The 21,260-nt window shown below is 41.5% G+C and overlaps 1 protein-coding gene and 1 pseudogene across 1 annotated transcript in view; one reads left to right on the forward strand and one right to left on the reverse strand.

Moving 5' to 3' along the window:
• Positions 1–21,260, forward strand: part of ASCC3 (activating signal cointegrator 1 complex subunit 3) — a 938,401-nt gene that overhangs the window by 15,054 nt on the left and 902,087 nt on the right. The window lies entirely within an intron of this gene.
• On the reverse strand, positions 8,291–14,864 carry LOC117356724 (annotated as a pseudogene).

Raw genomic sequence — 21,260 nt, forward strand, 5'->3', positions numbered from 1 at the left:
TAAGCCATTGTGACATCATTGATGAGGTTGGCTCTGGGGCACTGTGAATGAGGCATTATGACATCACAATCTCAGCACTGGAATTTTGCTCTCATTGGTGTTTCAGAATCTTGCTATTCTTTGAGATGCTGGAATGTTGCTACTCTTTGGGTCTGGGCCAGGTACTAGTGACCTGGATTGGCCATCATGAGAACGGGCTATTGAGCTTGATGGACCATTGGTCTGACCCAGTAAAGATATTCTTATGTACCCCTACTTTCCTATCTTTGACTGAATGGTAGCAATTTTCAGTATATCTGGGACCGTCCTATCTTGCATGATAAGATTCATCATGTGTGTAATAACAGGAGAAAGCTCCTTAACCAAATCATGCAAAATTATAGGCGAACACAAATCGCCAGTCACAACTCTTGGTCTACATGCTTGAAGCAACCTACTCACCAATTCTTCCATCACCAAATCAAAATAACCCCAAGTTCCACTTATAACTAGAGGGGTTGTCTCGTCATTAGACACATTAAGTATAGCATTCACAATCAAATCTACTTTAGATTCAAAATATATGTTAAACTCGTCTGCCGAGAAAGGAACTATGGGATGATCTACAGATTCATTGGTACCCAATGTTTTTACCATCCTAAACAGTTCTCATGGTTTATTCATCAACACATTCCTGATAATATCGACTACAAGATGCATGTACCTCTGCCCTATACTCATTCAACTATCCAACATAAAATTCTTTCAACTCTGAAGTCCTCTCCTTATGCCACCACCGTTCAATCTTTCTCAACTCCTTACACTTTAACAAAAGATCACTACTCATCCATTTCTTATTTTTCCCACCTCTTTTCACAATAATGTCCTTGCACATGGTCTAAAGCTGCGCTTAACGACACTTGCCTGCAACTCTGTCTCCCCTGACCTAAGATCAATAGTTTTTAAACATGGAACCTATTCTTTCCAGAGACTGGTTGGATCAACTTTAGGCCGCAACAATCTTGATTTCATCCTCCTCTTAGTAATCCCAGCCTTGAACCATATTAATACTAGAAGAAACACTATTTTTTTGATAGTTGTCCTGACCCTCTGGAACTCAGCACCAAATGCTCTTAGAGAGATAACTAATCTTGAGAAATTTAAATCTTTCCTTAAGATAGTCCTTTTTAAAGATGCCTTTCAAGTGTAAAAAAACCCCAAAACAACCCAAAAAACCCATATGAAACTTTTTACCTTCTACAAAGTCCACTTCTATTGGACTTACTTGTTTTTAACCCCTCTTTTGTTTATACCTTTATATCTTACTTTTCTTTCAGCATTGTAGTTCTCCCCTTCTTTTCCACTGGTACCCGTTTGTCCAGTCGTGTATATCATTGTTTATTTTGTTAAAGTTATGTTCAATTCTATTATATGTTTCTACTCTATTTTAAAATGTATAACCACCTTGAAATAAATGATAAGGTGGTATATCAAAATTTTAATAAACTTGAATCCTTCCACCTTCACGTTCCCAACTATCAAAGCATGATCAGTCCAAGGTTGGAAATCAATCTGTATTTCTATAACTTTCATGTTTTCTGCCAATTTCTATAGCAAATCCAGTGTATTGCCCGCTTGGTGAGTCAGCACCTATACCAAATGTTGCTACTCTTTGAGATTCTGGAATGTTGCTACTATTTGGATTTTTGCCAGGTACTTGTGACTTGGACTAGCCACTGTGAAGACGGTCTGCTGGGCTAGATGGACCATTGGTCTGACCCAGTAAGGCTATTCTTATGTACTATTCATTAATTAAATGATAGGATTATGAGAGAAACTGGGCCTCTTCTCCCTCGAACAGAGGAGATTGAGAGGGGACATGATCGAAACATTCAAGGTACTGAAGGGGATAAACTTAGTAGATAAGGACTGGTTGTTCACCCTCTCCAAGATAGGGAGAACAAGAGGGCACTCTCCAAAGTTGAAAGGGGATAGATTCCGTACAAACGTAAGGAAGTTCTTCTCTACCCAGAGAGTGGTAGAAAGCTGGAATGCTCTTCCGGAGGCTGTTATAGGGGAAAACACCCTCCAGCGATTCAAGACAAAGTTAGACAAGTTCCTGCTGAACTGGAACGTACACAGGTGGGGCTAGTCTCGGTTAGGGCACTGGTCTTTGACCAGAGGGCCGCCGCGTGAACGGACTGCTGGGCATGATGGACCAATGGTCTGAACCAGCAGTGGCAATTCTTATGTTCTTAATGTAATTCTTAAAATAGTTCCTTTTTTTTTTCCTTCTCTTCCTTGGGAGGAGATATCCTAGCTATAAGGCTGCAATTTAATTACTTGCTGGATCTCTCTGGGATGTGCTGATTGTTAGGTTACAGGTGATATAGCACTTCATGATCTAACAAGGTACCGTTCTTTGTGAAGTTGTGTTTAAGCCTCTTTTCAACAGCTGCTCTTAGGGTCTAGGACAATTGTTAAAAGAATAGATAGATAATTACTTAAAAATAAACATGTGAATTGACTGTTTTTGGATTTCAGATGTTGCAAACACCCAGAATATTGTTAACATTAGAGCAAACCCACATGCGAAGCACAAACTGTTTATTTGCTTTTGCTTTGCCTTGCCAGAAAGTAATTGGTGTCTATTTTTAAATAATGTAATTTTTGAAGCACAAAATCCAATATAGGCTTCTTTCAGATGGCTTCTCTCCATATTATATTCCCTCCCATAGAGATTTTCTGAGAAACATTTGTTGAGAGCTTTGGGTTTCGTTTTGGTTTTTTTTTTTTTTTTGCAAAGTTGAAGTCGGTTTAATATAAATAAAGGCTTTGTGAGATTGTTGGGTTTGTGCGGGTGGTCTCACTCTGAAAACTTTCGACTTGGAGACTTAGGTGCCCCCTCCCCAAGATGCCCAATGGTGCAGCACTGGGCGTCTTGGCCAAGGGGTATCAGACTTTTCTGGTGTTGAAAGTTGATGAGCGCTTACGGAGGGGGGAGGGGGAGGGAGCGTTACATTACATTACAGATTTCTATTCCGCCATGACCTTTCGGTTCAAAGCGGATTACAAAAAGAGTTATGGAAGAAGGGTTACAACGTTAGAGAAGGTTTCCAAGAGAGGGAAAAGTAGGATCTGGGGTTAGGGAGGGGATGGTAAGAAGGGGGTTAAGCTTTATCATGGTAGCTTTATTAAGGGATTTCATGAAGAGTATAGTTTTTATTTCCTTTCTGAACATCTTGTAGTCTGGGGTTGGTTGTCTATCTTCGCTGCCTGAGTGGCCAGTAGTCCGTTGTATAGTTTTTTCCGTTTTACTTCTTTGATTGGGGGGGTAAGTGAATGGGGTGTGTGTTTTCCTATGCCTGGTAGAGGTGGTTTGGATGAGGCGGTCGTTTAGGTAGGTTGGGCTGTCTCCATTTATAGTTTTAAATAGTATACAGTAGAATTTAAATTGTATTCTTTCCTGGATTGGAAGCCAATGAGAATTGATGAATGCCTCAGTAATGTGATCATGTTTTTTCAATGAATAGACGAGTCTCAGAGATGTATTCTGAATTGTCTGTAGTTGTTTAATCATTATTGCAGGGCAGGGGAGGTAGAGGATGTTGCAATAGTCTAGGATACTTAGGATTAGAGATTGTACTAGGAGCTGAAATTGTGTTTTTTCGAAGAATTTTCAGACTTGTCTAAGGTTTCTCATAACTGCGAAAGATTTCTGTATTGTTTTGTTAATTTGTGGTTGCATATTGCAGCCTTTGTCAATAGTCATACCTAGAAGTTTTAGGGTGGCACATTTTAGAGTTGGCACATTTGCAGCAGGAAATACATTGTGGTTTAACCATTGACCCAAAGATTTGTGGAATGTCAGAACGTTATCCGATTGTGTTTCTTTTGTGTGGCAGAGCATTAGGACCAAGGCTGGAGTAGGCTTCAACAGCAAGTCTTCCTGTAGTTGAAAAGTAGGACTGGGCAGACTTGATTTGAACCCGAGAATTGCTATGATTGCAGGTGCTGCAGATTTCTATGGAGGGGATATAAAGTTGATATTAGGGAATAAATGATACTAGTTAGTGGTAGGGGAGTACAAGACATTTTTAGAATGAAAAGCAACAGTATTGTGGCATTTTCTAAGATTGCTTCATATAACTGCCTATGGGGTCGTTTTATTAAGGTACACTAACCGATTTAACATGCGCTAAATGCTAAGGCAGGGGTGCCCACACGTTTGGGGTTTGCGAGCTACTTTAAAAATGACCAAGTCAAAATGATCTACCAACAATAAAATTTAAAAAAAAACCCACAAAGCGCACTGTACGCAGAGAAAATGTTAATTATCATTTATATTCCGCAGATTTTCAAAGAGGTCAAGGCAGTTGACTTTATGCAATGTCACCTCAGTAAAAACTACACAAAAATAGACAAATATACCCCCTCCCTTTTTACTAAACCGCAATAGCGGTTTTTAGCGTAGGGAGCTGCGCTGAATGCCCTGCGCTGCTCTCGATGCTCATAGGCTCCCTGTGCTAAAAACCACTATTGCGGTTTAGTAAAAAGGGGGCCATAGTGCAAAATATAGACAGCAAATATAAATTCTCAAAACGGACACATTTTGATCACTAAATTGAAAATAAAATCATTTTTCCTACCTTTGTTGTCTGGTGATTTCATGAGTCTCTGGTTGCATTTTCTTCTTCTGACTGTGCATCCAATATTTCTTCCCTTCTTTCAGCCTCCTGTATGCTTCCTCTCCTTCAGAGCTCATTCCCTCCCCCAACTTTTTCTTCCTCTCTCCCTGCCCCTCCCCTTTCTTTTTTCTCTCTCCGTGCCGCCTTTCTTTCTGTCTGTCTCCCTGTCTTTCTCTCTCCATGCCCCCTTTCTGTCTGTCTCCCTGTCTTTCTCTCTCCATGCCCCCTTTCTGTCTGTCTCCCTGTCTTTCATACTGTCTCCCTGCCCCCCCTTTCTTTCTTTCTTTCTCCCTGCCCTCCACTGCCATCAGGGGACAGGCAGTGTGGTTTGGCACATTTTTGAGTGAAAGACAATTTCAGGTTTCCTTTATAGGGCAAAAATCAGAATTATTTATTGTGAACTAGTGGTTCTTCATGGATCGTGTTTATCATCTATATTATTCAATATCTTTCTCTTACCATTATGTAGACTACCAACTTGTCCGAGTACAATATCATCTGTATGCAGACAATATACAGTTCCTGATACCTATCGTGGATTCGGTTGAATAGTGTGTACAATATCTGGGTTATGTCTACATATAATAGGTAACTGGATGAAGGGAAATCATTTAAAATTAAATGTGCCGAAAACTCAAGTATTATATTTGTGAAAATCTTTGATGCCAGGTATACCAACTGATATTAAAATTGGAGAAGTGATCGTTCCGATAGTGGATACAGTATGTGATCTGGGAGTGCATTTAGACTCTAAGGGGTCCTTTTACTAAGGCGCGCTAAATGCTAATGCATTCATAGAATATAACAGATGCGTCAGCATTTAGCGCGCACTAAATCGGCTAACACGCCTTAGTAAAAGATGGGGGAAAATTAACTATGAAGAGCCAAGTCTCGAATGTTATCAAAAAGGTCTTTTATAGACTGAAATTAATTGGAAAATTGAGGGATTTCTTTTCTAAGCAGAATTTTAGAATAGATATCCAGAGTTTAATCATCTCATGTTTTGACTGCTATAATAGTCTTTTGTTAGGAATTCTAAAGAATATTTTGAACTTAATGCAAATAGCTACTAGAATAGGGGGGGGGGCTTTCTCATTGGGATCATATCTCACCAGTTCTCAAACAATTACACTGGTTACCAACTGAATATAGGACCCGATATTACTCAAAAGGGTCCAGAGAAGAGCGACTGAAATGGTTAAGGGGCTGGAGGAGTTGCCGTACAGCGAGAGATTGGAGAAACTGGGCCTCTTTTCCCTTGAAAAGAGGAGATTGAGAGGGGACATGATCGAAACGTTCAAGATAATGAAGGGAATAGGCTTAGTAGATAAAGACAAGTTGTTCACCCTCTCCAATGTAGAGAGAACGAGAGGGCACTCTCTAAAGTTAAAAGGGGATAGATTCAAGGAAGTTCTTCTTCACCCAGAGAGTGGAGGACGGTTGGAACGCTCTTCCGGAGGCTGTTATAGAGGAAAACACCCTCATGGGTTTCAAGACAAAGTTGGACAAGTTCCTGCTAAACTGGAATGTACGCAGGTGAGGCTGGACTCATTTAGAGCACTGGTCTTTGACCTGAGGGCCGCTGCGTGAGCGGACTGCTGGGCAGGATGGATCACTGGTCTGACCCAGCAGTGGCATTTCTTATGTTCTTATGTTCTGTTATAAGATACTTTTGATGGCCTCTAAGATACTGAATAAAGAGATTTCAGTAGTTTTGGCTACCAACCAGTAAGATCTTTGAGATCAGCAGAGGTAGTGTTATCGGATGTACCTTCATTTAAGACAGTAAGATTGGAAGAATACAGAAATACTATCTTTTACATTTCGGGTCCCAACTTGTGGAATTAGGTATCTTTTATTTTTGAGGATGGAGCAGGATGCTAAAATCTTTAAAAAGAATCTGAACACTGTTTGTTTTTTGAGGCCTATTCTCCAGAAGTATGATTAGGAAGTTCTAATTATGGGTGTGTTGTTTATAGGAAGAACATCATAATGACAGTGTAATATATGACATTTTAAGCGCGTCATAGTTTGTTTTTGTTATGGAATAGAGTGGTAGCAGTCACCTGGAAGTCTCTAGGCCAGGGGTGGGGAAAGAAGGCCACCATCCAGTCGGGTTTTCAGATTTCCCCAACAAATATGCATGAGATCTACTTGCATGCTCCGCCTCCACTATATGCAAATAGATCTCATGCACGCTCATTGGGGAAATCCAGAAAACCCGACTGGACTGCGGCCTTTGTTCCCCACCCCCGCTCTAGGCAATCTCAAGACTGGAACAGAAAGCAGAAAATGACAGCATAATGAGATGCTATTGAGGAACAGAAACCAGATCAGTGAGGTGCAATTAAACACAAGTTAAGACATGCTACAGAAATAAGGAAGAAAATTGCTCTTTTAAAGTAACAAAAAATGCATATGTAAAATATATATATATATATTTTCTTTCATAGACCACTGGAATAAGGGGAAGAAAGCCCATAAGACACGGATAGCCATTGCAAAAGAAGAAAAAGCCATAACACAAACTTCAATGATAATGTCTATCATATCCGGTCAGTTTCTGGAATTGTTATTTTCTTCAATTCTATAAACGCTTTCAGCTATTCAGGGAAAAAAAAAATACCCCCTCTTTTACTAAGGTGTGCTATCTGATTTAGCGCGTGCTAAATGCTTTTTTTTTTTTTTTTCAGCAGATACAGGTTTTATTTATCTGATTAAACCATTATATACATGTAACAACTTCATATGAATACCCTACATGTTAAACCAGACAAATTTGATTTCACATGCACAACAGGGAATCAGCTAAATTAACTTTCACGCAGACATTACAGTGCAAGGAAAATAAAGCCTCAGGTGAAGCACAAGTGTCGGGGAGGAAGAGCTCATAATGCACTAAGGAGTTTGGTGTGCTGTACATAAGAACATAAGAACATAAGAAGCGCCATCTCCGGATCAGACCTTCGGTCCATCAAGTCCGGCGATCCGCACACGCGGAGGCCCTGCTAGGTATACGCCTGGCTTATTTTATAGCCAACCATATCTTTATATGCCTCTCTCAAGGAGATATGCATCTAGTTTGTTTTTGAAGCCTAGGACTGTCGATTCCGCAATAATCTCCCCTGGGAGAGTATTCCAGATGTCAACCACTCTCTGTGTGAAGCAGAACTTCCTGATATTAGTCCTGAACTTGCCCCCCCTTAGCTTCATTTCATGTCCTCTTGTCCGTGTCAAATTGGACAATGTAAATAATCTTCTCTGCTCTATTTTGTCGATTCCTTTCAGTATTTTGAAGGTCTCGATCATATCCCCACGCAGTCTCCTTTTCTCAAGGGAGAACAATCCCAGTGTTTTAAGTTGATCCTCATATTCCAGTTTCTCCATACCCTTCACTAGTTTAGTTGCTCGTCTCTGCACCCTCTCCAGCAGTTTTATATCCTTTTTTAGGTAGGGAGACCAATGTTGGACGCAGTATTCCAAGTGGGGTCTGACCATTGCCCTATAAAGCGGCATTATAACTTTCTCCGATCTACTCGAGATTCCTTTCTTTATCATACCCAACATTCTATTTGCCTTATTTGCCGCTGCCGCTGTACCTGGGAATAAAACCCCCTTGTCTCCTGCTAAAGGGCTTCAGTTAAGGACTGGTTTCCTGAAGCTCCTGCCAGCAAAGTGTGCCTTGCTGCACAGTTCCTCTTCAATTCTTAGCAGTTGGTTGTACTTTGCAAGATGCTCAGATCTGCAGGGAGCGCCTGTCTTTATCTGTCCAGTGCAGAGACCAACCACCAAGTCAGCAATGAAGGTGTCTTCTGTTTCTCCAGAGCAGTGACTGACCATTACACCCCGGCCATTTGCCTGTGCCAGCTTAAGGCTTGCAGGGACTCTGTAACAGTTCCAATTTGGTTGACTTTGAGCAGCAGGCAGTTGCAGGCTTTCTGTTTCACAGCCCGGGCAATTCGCTTGGGATTGGTCACAGTCAAGTCATCACCAACCACCTGGATTCCGGCACTGGCTGTGAACTTGGCCCAAGCAGCCCAGTCATCTTGGTCAAAGGGGTCTTCAATAGCGACAACCGGATAATCTTTAACGAAGCCCATATAGAGGTCCGCCAGCTTATCAGAGACGATATAGCATCCAGGATCATCAGGAGACTTGAAGTCAAGATCATATTTGCCTATTATATTCTATGGACGCATTAGCATTTACCGTGCGCTAATCTTTAGCACATGCTAAATCAGCTAGCTCATCTTAGTAAAAGGACCCCATACTTAACACCTCCAAGTCGGACCAAAGATTTACATGGATATAACAATTTAAAAGTTGTTCCAATAGCCAAGGTTTCTAGTCGGTAAGACCAAAAAAAGCGCCTTCCTTCTGTATTGCGTTGCTTTTGTAACATCTGGATATATTCACACTCTATAACCACAATACAGAACTTGAACATTGCGGAAATATATTTTCATAAGATTATTCAAATCCTGTTCAAATATGATGGAAACAATCAAAGTTAATCTTTGTGGGATTTCGTATATTGATTCTTCTGATATAGCTGAAATATTCTTTAAGTCCAATTGATGTCGATCAGGAGCTTGTGATGAAATATTCTCAGGCTGAGATTTTTCTTTAGACCAAGGCACATAATATACCTTATTTAAAAGATGGAATCATTTGTGTTGAGAATGTAAGCACTACAGTAAGATTTTTTTTTTTAACATAACAATAGGCAGAATAGCAGGATCATAAGGAAAATTCAAAATCAAAAGATTTAGGGCCTCTTCTATTAAACTGCACTAGCAGTTTGTAGTGTGGTGAGCTGCTCTGAATGGCCCATGCTGCTCCCGACGCTTATAGAGTTCCTATGAGCGTCGGGAGTAGTGCTGGCCATTCAGCGCGGCTCTCTGCGCTAGAAACTGCTAGCGCAGTTTAATAGAACAGGGGGTTAATCTTCTATTAAAGTTTTCCATCTGTTCTACCTTTCTCTTAAGATTTAACTGATCTCTTACAACTGTCGTCTTAAATTCTTTTAAATTTAAAATATCAGTTTAGACCTCCTGGAATTTTCTAAAGGAGTCCTGTTTAACCTCCTCCACAGTTTTTACCAAACTATCCATTTTAGATAACAAAGATGTTATCTTTGTGAAGGATTTTATCACAACAGCTGTTAGTTCATTAATCGCCTTCCAAATCACAATGGTGACTCTCTGGAAGTTGAATTAGTAAAATCTCCTGTGCTTTTTTTTAAAGGTTAATTCTTGGCATCTTTCAGGCTGTAAACCAGGAGCCTCAGGTTGACACTGTTCAGTTTCACACCACTGCTCCTGTGTCAAAACAGTCTCCGACGTTGGGGGGAGAAAGAGAAACATCCATCCCCAGCCTCTCCTTCAGGCTGTAGCTGAGTAGGGCTCTCATTACCAGAAGTAAATGCTGAATCTCCAGTGATATACCTCTCCATATGCTGTTGCACCGGCTGAGAAGCACGGGCCAGTGAGGAAATAGCCCACACTGCTCCCTTCCTTTGTATACGGCATAAATAAATTAGTCTTCAAAGAAGAAATATGTCGAAGCAATTTGAGAAGGTAAGTTTTACACAGAGGACAGAGCTCACCATTAGTGTGCCGCAATCTTGGCTCCTCCCCATCTGTTCCTTCCTAGCTTTTTTAAAAATACATTTTATACATTTTCAAGAAGTCTCTAGAGTCGGGAGTGGTACCAGAGGACTGGAGAAGGGCAGATGTGGTCCCTCTCCACAAAAGTGGAAGTAAGGAAGAAGTAGGGAATTACAGGCCGGTAAGTCTTACTTCTATGGTAAGCAAATTAATGGAAACGCTTTTAAAACAGAGAATGGTGAAATTTCTGGAATCCAGTGGCTTACATGACTGGAGGCAACATGGATTCACTAGAGGTAGATCTTGTCAGACAAATCTGATCAATTTCTTTGACTGGGTGACCAGAGAATTGGATAGAGGGAGTGTGCTAGATGTGGTGTATTTGGATTTTAGCAAAGCCTTTGACAGTGTTCCATACAGACGTCTAATAAATAAACTGAATGTTATCGGGATGGGTCACCAAGTGACGGGCTGGATCAAGAACTGGTTGAGTGGAAGGTGACAGAGGATAGTGATCAATGGAGATCGCTCTGAGGAAAGGGATGTTACCAGTGGTGTGGTTCTGTTCTTGGGCTTATTCTTATTAACATTTTTATAAATGAGATTGCTGAAGGGTTGTCGGGTAAGATTTACCTCTTTGCAGATGATACCAAAATCTGCAACAGAGTAGACACCCAGAATGGTGTGAATAACTTGAAGAAAGACCTGGCAATGCTTGAAGAATGAGCATTCAATTTTAGCTGCCAAATTTCAGACAAGAAATGCAAGATCATGCATTTGGGCTACAAAAACCCAAAGGAACGATATAGTTTAGGGGGTGAAGAACTTATGTGCATGACAGAAGAGCGGGACTTGGGTGTGATTGTATGTGATGATCTTAAGGTGGCCAAACAGGTTGAAAAGGTGATGGTGAAAGCTAGAAAGATGTTAGGGTGCATAGGGAGAGGTATGGCCAGTAGGAAAAAGGAGGTATTGATGCCCCTGTAAAAGACTCTGGTGAGACCTCATTTAGAATATTGTGTACAATTCTGGATTCCGCACCTTCAAAAAGATAATAAAAGGATGGCGTCTGTCCAGAGGAAGGCTACTAAAATGGTGTGTGGTCTTCATCATAAGGAGTATGGGAACAGACTTAAAGATTTCAATCTGTATACTTTGGAGGAAAGGTGGGAGAAGGGAGATATGATAGAGACGATTAAATATCTATGTGATGTAAATGTGCATGAATTGAGTGTTTTTCATTTGAAAGAAAGCTGTGGAATGAGAGGGCATAGGATGAAGTTAAGAGGTGGTAGACTCCAGAGTAATCTAAGGAAATACTTTTTTACAGAAAGGATGGTAGATGCCTGGGATAGGCACATGGGATCTCTTAGAGAGACGAAGAGATAATGGGCAGACTGGATGGGCCTTATCTGCCATCATGTTTCTAATATTGCTTACAAAATTTTTTTTAAAGAACAGGACCTTATTAAAAAATCCAGATATTAATTTATACCACTGAGCGGCCTGGTGTCCCAGGAAATCTACCTGAAAACATAAGACCGACAAGCTGTTTTGAACCTACAAATTTTTCCATTCAGGGAACACTTCCTGAATGGCCAGCTTCAACTGCAACCATCTATACTTTTGTGACTGGTCTGCGTGACATTTGGAGCATTGAGATAAAGCAGTGGTCTCAAACTTGCGGCCCGGGGGCCACATACGGCCCGCCAGGTTCTATTTTGAGGCCCTCGGTATTTTCATCATAATCACAAAAGTAAAATAAAACAGTTTCTTGATCATATGTCTCTTTCGCTATAAATGACAATATTATTATTAAGACTTAGCCAAAAGGAAAGATTTATAAACTAGAAAGAGTTTTACCTCATGCAAAATTGTCATTTCTTTATTAAGACATTAACTATTTTTTTCTGAGGCCCTCCAAGTACCTACAAATCCAAAATGTGGCCCTGCAAAGGGTTTGAGTTGGAGACCACTGAGATAAAGCATCAAATTACTGCGTCTCAATGGCCACTAATTTGGTCTTGGAGAATGAGATGTACAATGTCTGCATCTATGAGACAAACATGGTTTTTCTTATTGCACAGAGCATTTTGGACCCCAGTTCGTTTGCATAGAGTAGATAGTTTCAAGTCTAATAGATGCTGGCACTGTCATCTGGAAGTTGGGAGGTTGGATCATTTAATATACTATTGTCCCTTGATACTAAAATTCTGGAGATCTATTTGGGATCAAGTTAATAATTTATTAGAAAATCCAGTGGCACTATCGTATGATACCATTTTATTTGGAACATCTATGAGGGCAAAAAGTCAAATTTCGGCCAAAAATAGCAAACCTTTGTTTATAATGATGGGGGTTGCCATGCAGCTTATTTTAAAGAATTGGAAAAATTGGGATAGATGAAATTATTCATTCTGGTGGCAATCCCTATGTTATGTCTTTAAAATTGAAAGGTTTATGGCCATTCAGAAGGGATATTATAAAAAATGTATGGAAGTTTGGGAACCATTAACTAAATATTGTAAGGATTGATTTATTTATATAAATGAGGAAAACATACACATCCGGGGAGGGGCACTGGTTAAGAGGTATGGATAGGTTGTTTATAGGTATTTTTATGAGTTGTTCAATTGGGAAAATGGGTGGGGGAAAATAAGTCTTGTCATTATTTCTATTAAGTATATTGTGCTCTAATGTTAATATTTTGTGTAAATGCATCATCTCTTGTGCACAATTGAAGTTTTAAATATGAATAAAAAATAAAAAAAAGAACAGGACCAAGAGCTGAAATTTGAGGCACACCACAGGTAACATCTCTTTCTTCAGTGCGATCTCCACTGACCACTGCCCTCTGTCACCTTCCACTCAAACAATTCCTGACCCACTCCATCACTTTGGGGCCTATATCGAAGGCGCTCAGCTTATTTATTGGACGCCTGTGTGGAACACTGTCAAAGGCTTTGCTAAAATCTAAATGCACCAAATCTAGTGCACTCCCTCTATCCAATTCTCTCGTCACCCAGTCAAAGAAATTGATCAGTTTTGTCTGACAAAACCTGCCTCTAGTGAATCCATATTGCCTCAGATCCTGTAATACTGGATTACAGAAACATCACTAATCTCTGTTTTAAAAGCTTGTCCATTCATTTACTTACTACAGAAGTAAGACTTACTGGCCTGTAGTTTCCTACTTCTTCTTTACTTCCACTTTTGTGGAGATGGACCGCATTCACCCTTATCCAGTCCTCCGGTAGCATTGAAAAGGTCAGCCAGAGGAGCCGCCATAACTTCCCTAAGTTCCTTCAGTACCCATGGATGCATATCTGGCCCCATCGCTTTGTCCACTTTTAGTTTAGCTAGCTCCTCACAAACAGAATCCTCTGAAAACCAATCAGGGTCTACCACACCTCCATCGCAATTTGTGCTTGTCTTCTGCTGTTCCGCTCTGGGAACTTCAGCTGTGAACACAAAACAAATACAGTGGAACCTTGGTTTACAAGCATAATTCATTCCAGAAGCATGCTCGTAAACCAAGTTACTCGTATATCAAAGCGAGTTTCCCCCCCCAGTGAACCGGCATCGCCCTCCCCCCCCCTCACGAACTGGAAGCCCTGAATATGTATACCCTAGAGGAAAGGAGAGACAGGGGAGATATGATTCAGACGTTCAAATACTTGAAGGGTATTAACGTAGAACAAAATCTTTTCCAGAGAAAGGATAATGGTAAAACCAGAGGACATAAAAATTCAGCCTTATCTTTATCAGCTTTCTCTCCTTCATCTTTGAGTTTCAAAATGCCACTTTTGCATTTCTTTCTATCACTAATATAACTAAAAAATGTATTATCCCCCCACTCCCATTTTACCATGTCAGCTATTTTTTCTTCCATTTGCATCTTTGCTTTCCTGACTACTTGACCTGCCTCTCTTAACTTTTCCAGATATTTTTGGCTGTCTTCCTCTTTCTGCGATCTTTTGTAGTTTATGAAATCTGACCTCTTTTTTTTCTTTACCTTCTCAGCTACTACTTTTGAGAACCAGAGCAGACTTCTTTTGCTTTTAACTTTACTTACTTCCCTTACAAAATGGTTGGTTACCCATACAATAGCTCCTAGTTTTGCCTACTGTTTTCCTACATCTTCCAGATGTTCCCTTCCAGACAATTCCTTGATGTAATCCCCCATCCAAAGTTAGTTTTTTTTAAAGTCTAGAACCTTTGCTTTTGAATGAGCCCTCTCTATACACATCTTAATATTAAACCGTACCTTGCAGTGATCACTGGATGCCAGATGATCATCCACTGTAACATCAGAAACACTTTCCCTGTTTGTAAGCACTAAGTCCAGTAGGGTCCCATCCTGTGTGGGTTCTATTCCCATGCAGGCTCTGCCAGCGACATCACTCATGTGGTGAGGACTTGTATATTCCTGTCCTTGTGGAATACCTTCTACAGGTGAGTAACTTGGTCTTACTTTTATATTCAGTGTGTCTTGACGTTGGCTTAATTGGTATGCTCTCTGTTTCATGCCGCCAATTTGGAAACCTATACATTTTGTGCCTTTCAGATGCACTGTAAACTGAACCATCTTGGATGTAGTGGAAAGTAAGACTGCATGCTGTGCTCTGATTTATTCAGCTCTGGATTGAAACTGACAATGAAAAAGGAAACTCGAAATACAATGTGATTGATTACTTAATGATATCGGTAATTAAACGAGCAGACAAAAGGCATTAGCCGAGTTATCCTTTTACTTCTGAGATATTTTAACAAAAAAGGGAGTTTTGTATGCGATATTAACCTGATTTAATCCTATTGCTTTAATTTGATTCTGAAATTGCATTGTTTAAGGAATGATTGCTGCGGTTTACGTGGCATCAATCAATTGTGGCTACTCGCCAGTCAAATATTTGTCCATTTGTGCTACTAAAGAGCCATATTATTGCACCTTTTCTTATTGGGAAACCTAATCTGTCAGATTTCATGAATCTTCTTGTTCAGCATTAATGAAAGCTGAAGTTAAGCATTACTGGTGTATGATTTCAAGTGGAAAAGCTTGCTTGCTGGCTGTGGATTTATCTTTCTGTGTCTGTCACTGGTTGTTTGTTTTTTGTCTGGATTGTAGACCAAAGCAACATGAATTTCAATGGTTTTGGTTCATATTCACCTTGGCACAGTGCTCATTTTGGCACGAGAAAACTGAGTTCCTACCAGGTTCCTCTTCCTAAACCTGTATTTATTTCCAACAGCAAAGGCCATGGAAACAACCGATTATCCATAATGAGAAAAGACAGCATCTGAGGCTGTTGGCATACTCTGCACATTAATATTGGTGTCCAGTTCTATCGAGGGAAGTTATTGCATCCATTTCAGTGAATCTGCACTATTCCTCTCCAGTTCTGTACACTACAAATGCTATCTTCAAGGCAGGGCACTACTGTATGTATGACAAAGTGATCTATGGGGAAAACTCGGAGGGACTAACTTCTGATATTAAAATCCCACACTCCTTCCTCAATGCACAAGCTTCACAACGCTACAAACTATCCTTCCCAACACCTCAACAAGTTCGGCAGCAGAAGATGTTTGAAGTCACCTTTGCATACCAAGGATCTCTTATCTGGAACAAACTGCCAACATACCTAAGACAACCCAACACTTACCTTGACTTCAGGAAGAAACTCATGACAAATCTCTTTTCTCTGTAATGAACTCCCTATCCTTCACCCCTCCCCCTAACAATCACAAGATCAAATCGGAAAGGTAACGTCAAAACCTTGATTTAATTCTTATTGTAAACCGCATAGATTCCTTGTAGAGAATTGTGGTTTATGGCGTAGTAAGGGAGGTGCGAGGGGTACGGACTGCCTTGGGTAGGGGTGCTGGCACCTCTCCACCTCGCCTTGCCACACCACGCTATCCTCGGGTCATTCCTCCCCCCACCCCGTACCTCTGCATTATCTTCGCTAGCATAAGCAACTTCTGCCTGTTGCTTGCGCCAGCCTGGCTCCACTCTGAATCACTTCCAGGTCAAGGGGCCAGGAAGTGATGTCAGAGGGAAATCCAACACTGGCGCGAGGAGCATGCTTGCAGAAGCTGCTCGCGCTGGCAAAGATTAAGAGGTTCGGGTGGGGAGGGAGAGCGCAAATGTGGAATGGGGGGGCAGGAAAGAGCAGAGGGGGAGGGTTTCACTGCCCCAGGTGCCTCCTAACCTTACTACACCACTGATTGTATTTTATGTGCGGTATAACATTTGCATGTCAAGACATGTGATGGTCCCTTTTTCACTCCAGAGCTTATGATCTAAATCCCCAGATTTACGCAAACAAATGCCTGTTTTTTTGATACTGGCAGCTGCATTAATCGTAGGAAGAATATGTTATATAGACTGTACAGAGGACCTTTGGTTAGTTAACACAATAGTCAGACTTCAGTTCATATAATGATAATAAAAGCTCCATGGATTTACCCCCTCTTCTACAAGGCTGCGCGGTAACGGCGCTGAAGCCCATAGAGATTTAAAGGGCATCGGGGCTGTTGTTACGCGGCTTTGTTGAAGAGAGGGTTAGTGCAGAGACCAGAATAACAGAAAATGTTATCATTTTCTTACTTGGTCTGACTTGGTATATGTGTTTTTCTGTTGCTAATCTATAAAAGATAAAAACTACCGGTATATTCTTGTACAAATACATAATGTTATTTTCAGCATCAGAACCAGACTGAATTTGTTTTATTACATTACACTGCCATTTGTATTTCGCCAAAGCCCTTATGAGTTCATGGCGGATCACAATGAATTCAACAACTGGAAACCGACCTTAAAATACACACAAACACAAATCATAATCAATTTCAAGATAGAAATCTCTTAAAGTGTTTTTATATGTTTTCTATAAACCGTATAACAAATTTCTAATCTAATTAAAAATGGTAAATCATTCCAGATTAGAGGCGCCTGATAACAGAAAGAATTCACTCATATAGCATGCAATTATCCCGTCATTCTTCCTCTTCTTTCTCTCTTATTTATAACTTTTTAAGGATTTTGGATGGGTGCAGTAAAGCTTCATTAATAAGCTTTATGAAGTACTGCTAAATCGTCATTCATCCTTAAAGTTATCGTTGCTATTATTTCTAATCTTTTGATTTTTCTTTATATAAAACGTTTAAAAGCCACTTATCTAATATAATAAAATGCTAGGCCGCGCATGCGCACCCCCATCTGCGTGCGTCCGTTTTCCGTGAGATGTAGGAGTGCGCATGCACGCTTACGTCACCAGCCGCCGATGCTTCCACAAGTCGGGACCGCAGCCAGCTGCCGATTTCCGTTCCTCCAGCGGGCCAGCGGGTGGGTGGGGGAGTGTCTCGGAGGAGAGGGATTGCAGCCGCTCAGCGCCCCCACCGAGGAGCCCAGCAACTTTCCACCCCGGATCGAGACCCGAGTCCTTTGCCGCCCCCCCTTCCCTTCCCTTCCCGCGGATCCGACTACCTTGGCGATTCAAGCAGCGTGTGCAGCAGTCTTCACACGCTGCTTCAGGCCCTTCTACTGCCCTGATTTGCTCTGCCGCATCTCTGATGATGTCATCAGTGACGTGCCAGAGTAAATCAGGCCAGTAGAAGGACCCGAAGCAGTGTGTGAGGACTGCTGCACATGCTGGAATTGCCAGGTTCGTAGTCTGTACCGCAGGAAGGGAAAGGGGGGTAGAGGAAACACTAATGCTGCTGCAGGGAACTGGTGTAGGGGGAGGGAATGCTGCTTTGGACAGACAGACAGAGGGAGGAAGGGAGACAGAAAGAAAAGAAGAAAGACACAGGGGCAGGGAGATACACAGAAAGACAGAAAGACAAAGGGGGCCAGGGACAGAGACAGACAGAAAGAAAGACAGCGGGAGTCGCGTCAGGAGGGGTGCAGGATGCGGCAGAGAGAACTTTTCCAATGGGTGCAACTGGGCAGCTGTCGGGAACCTCTGATCAGGGGCAGAGCAAGGTAAGTGTATCATAGGGATAAGAAGGAGGGGGGGGGAGAAAAAGGAAGGGACGCCTACTGCTGGACAGGGGGTGAAGGAAGGAGGTGCTGATGGACAGGGGGGGGTGAAGAAAAAGGAACGGAGGCCTAATGTTGGACAGGGGGAGAAGGAAAGAGGTGTTGCTGGACAGGGGGAGGTAAAACAAAGGGAGAAGGGCTGCTACTGCATAAGGAGAGCAGTGAAGGGGTGGTGGTGGACACAGGGGAGGTAAAAGGAAGGGAGAATGTACAGGGGGAGCAGGCAAGGGGTGGTGATGGACAGCCAAGGAAAAAGAAAGACAGAAAGAAAGAAAGCGGCTAAGGAGAGAGAGAGAGAGAGAAAGAAATAAAGACAGACACACACACACATATATTCTAGCACCCGTTAATGTAACGGGCTATAAGACTAGTCTTTAATATTCAGCTTAGTCGGCTGGGGACTACTGCCGACATGTATCAAGGCTGTCCCCATGCATTAGTGCTCAACCGCATCTGTCCCATCCTAGCTCTAGGGTTAAAGGGCCTCTTCTATCAAACCGCGCTAGCAGTTTGTAGCGCGGTGAGCTGCGCTGAATGGCCAACGCTGCTGCTGACGCTCATAGAGTTTCTACGAGCATTGGGAGCAGCGCGGGCCATTCAGCGCGGCTCTCCGCACTAAAAACTGCTAGCGCGGTTTGATAGAAGAGGCTCCGAGTTATAAATAAGAGATGGGATAATTGCATTCTATATGTGTGTGAATTATTTGAATTTATTGCAATGATAAGAACGAATGCCAAAATTTTGACTTGATAACAGAAAGATGCATTCCATTGCTTAGGTGATCGGGGTTGTTTTGGGGAGGGAAATTGAAGGTAAACTTCTTCCCTAAAGCATGTCCTGATCTACTTACAGATAAGAAGGCTAATTCTAGCAAATATGATGGTCCTTGACCAAATAAAATATTAAAAACCATCACACAAAGCTTAAAATGTATTCTTGCGTGTATTGGCAACTAATGTAATTTAATAATATAGGATGTAATTTTGTTATATTTAGAGATCGAAAAGATCACTCTAACTGCAGAATTCTGCACTGTCTGTAGTCCCTTCAGCTCTTTGCACATCCCAGGTACACTTCTTCCTCCGTATTCACAGTGATAGGGGATTAACAGACCTGCAAATATAGAAAAAACGGAAATAACTTTTTCATATATTATTCGTGGTTTTCTATTAAAAACCATCGTGAATATGGTGAAAACACGAATAACATGGTGGGAGACCTGGCCTGGCCCCCACTGTAAACTGCCAAATACCCTCCAAAAATTAAGGGAAAAGGCAGTTTCCACTGTAATGGGCTTTTGACCCTCCTCACACATCACTTCCAGGTCCTGCAAACAGGAAGTGATGTCAGAGGGAGAGCTGAGGCCAGCGCATGCAGCAAGTAAAAGATGTTGCTCGCTGCTGGTGATCATTTGAAGAGGTAGTTGGGTAAGCAAAGAGGAGAAAAGGTACCAGCACCCTCACCAAGAGGGTGCCCAGGGCAGTCTGCATTCCCCATCCTTCCTCACTACGCCACTGTATGGTCCTCACAGTCAGTGTCATCAGTGGACTTTTTTATTCTGGATAGTGTATCAGGATGGCATAATGTCCACAGTGTAAATAATAATAATAACAGTTTATATACCGCAAGACCATGAAGTTCTATGCGGTTTACAATGATTAGAAATGTTACAGATTGAATGAACGAACAAAGTACAGATTTAGCGACAGGTGGTTCTTGCGCTCGGTTGTTAAGGACTAAGATTGAATAGGTTGGTTTCCTAAGTATTTCAGGAATAGATGTGTTTTCAGGCGTTTCCTGAATTCTCCATAGGTAGTAGACACAAGCAATTGTTCAAGGTCTTTACCCCCTAATGCTGCTTGATGTGCGAGAAGATGTTGATGATGACTTTTAAATTTACAACCTCTAACCGGTGGAGAAACAAAGTTCAGGTGTGAGCTTCGCTTGTGTCTGTTGGTTGAGAAAGAGAAAAGGTCTGTTATGTATTTAGGGGTTAAGCCATAGAGTACCTTGAAGCAAATACAACCAAACTTGAATTTCACACGTGCCTCCGTCGGTAGCCAGTGTAAAAGTCGGTAGGAAGGTGTCACATGATCAAACTTCTTCAATCCACAAAGTAGTCTAACCGCTGTATTTTGAACCAGTTGCAATCGCTGCATGTATTTCTGGGGGAATGCCAAGTAGGCAATGTTACAATAATTGAGTTGACTCAGAATAAGGGATTGTACTAGAATTTGAAATGATGAGGCATCAAAGTAAGCTCTGATGGACCGAAGTTTCCAGAGAGTATAAAAGATTTTTCTGATCAAGGAGTCCACCTGGTCTTTCATGGTCAGGTTTTGGTCCAATGTTACACCCAATATCTTCATAGTGGGTTGAATTGGATAGCTGAGGTTGTTGATGCACATTGGTGCTTTAGTGTCGAGTGGGTATGGCGCTGCTATGAAAAATTTTGTTTTCTCTGAGTTTAGTTTTAGTCTGAATTCGGTCATCCATTGCTCCATCCGATTTAATACTTCTGTTGCTTTGGGGGTGACTTCCGAGAAAGAGTTGGTGAATGGAATGATTATCGTGAAGTCATCAGCGTAGCTAAATAGTTTTATCCCCAGCTGGGATAGTTGTGCACCCAGCGAGGACATGTAAACATTGAAGAGCAAAGGGGATAGCGGTGATCCTTGTGGCACGCCAGATGGATTGCTCCATGTATCTGAGAGGTCGTGATTAAAACGGACTTGGTATGTGCGTGATATAAGGAAACCTCGAAACCAGTTCAGTACTTCTCCTCTGATTCCGATTGCGTCTAGGCATTGTAACAGTTTTCCATGGTCTACCAAGTCAAAGGCGGAACTCATGTCAAATTGCATGATTAGGGCGTTGAGGCCCTTACTGAACAAGTAGCGCAAATTGTCCAGAATGGCCGCAATTACTGTTTCAGTGCTA

The sequence above is a fragment of the Geotrypetes seraphini genome, chromosome 3, assembly GCF_902459505.1.
Source record: "Geotrypetes seraphini chromosome 3, aGeoSer1.1, whole genome shotgun sequence".
In the NCBI taxonomy this organism is placed as follows: Eukaryota; Metazoa; Chordata; class Amphibia; order Gymnophiona; family Dermophiidae; genus Geotrypetes; species Geotrypetes seraphini.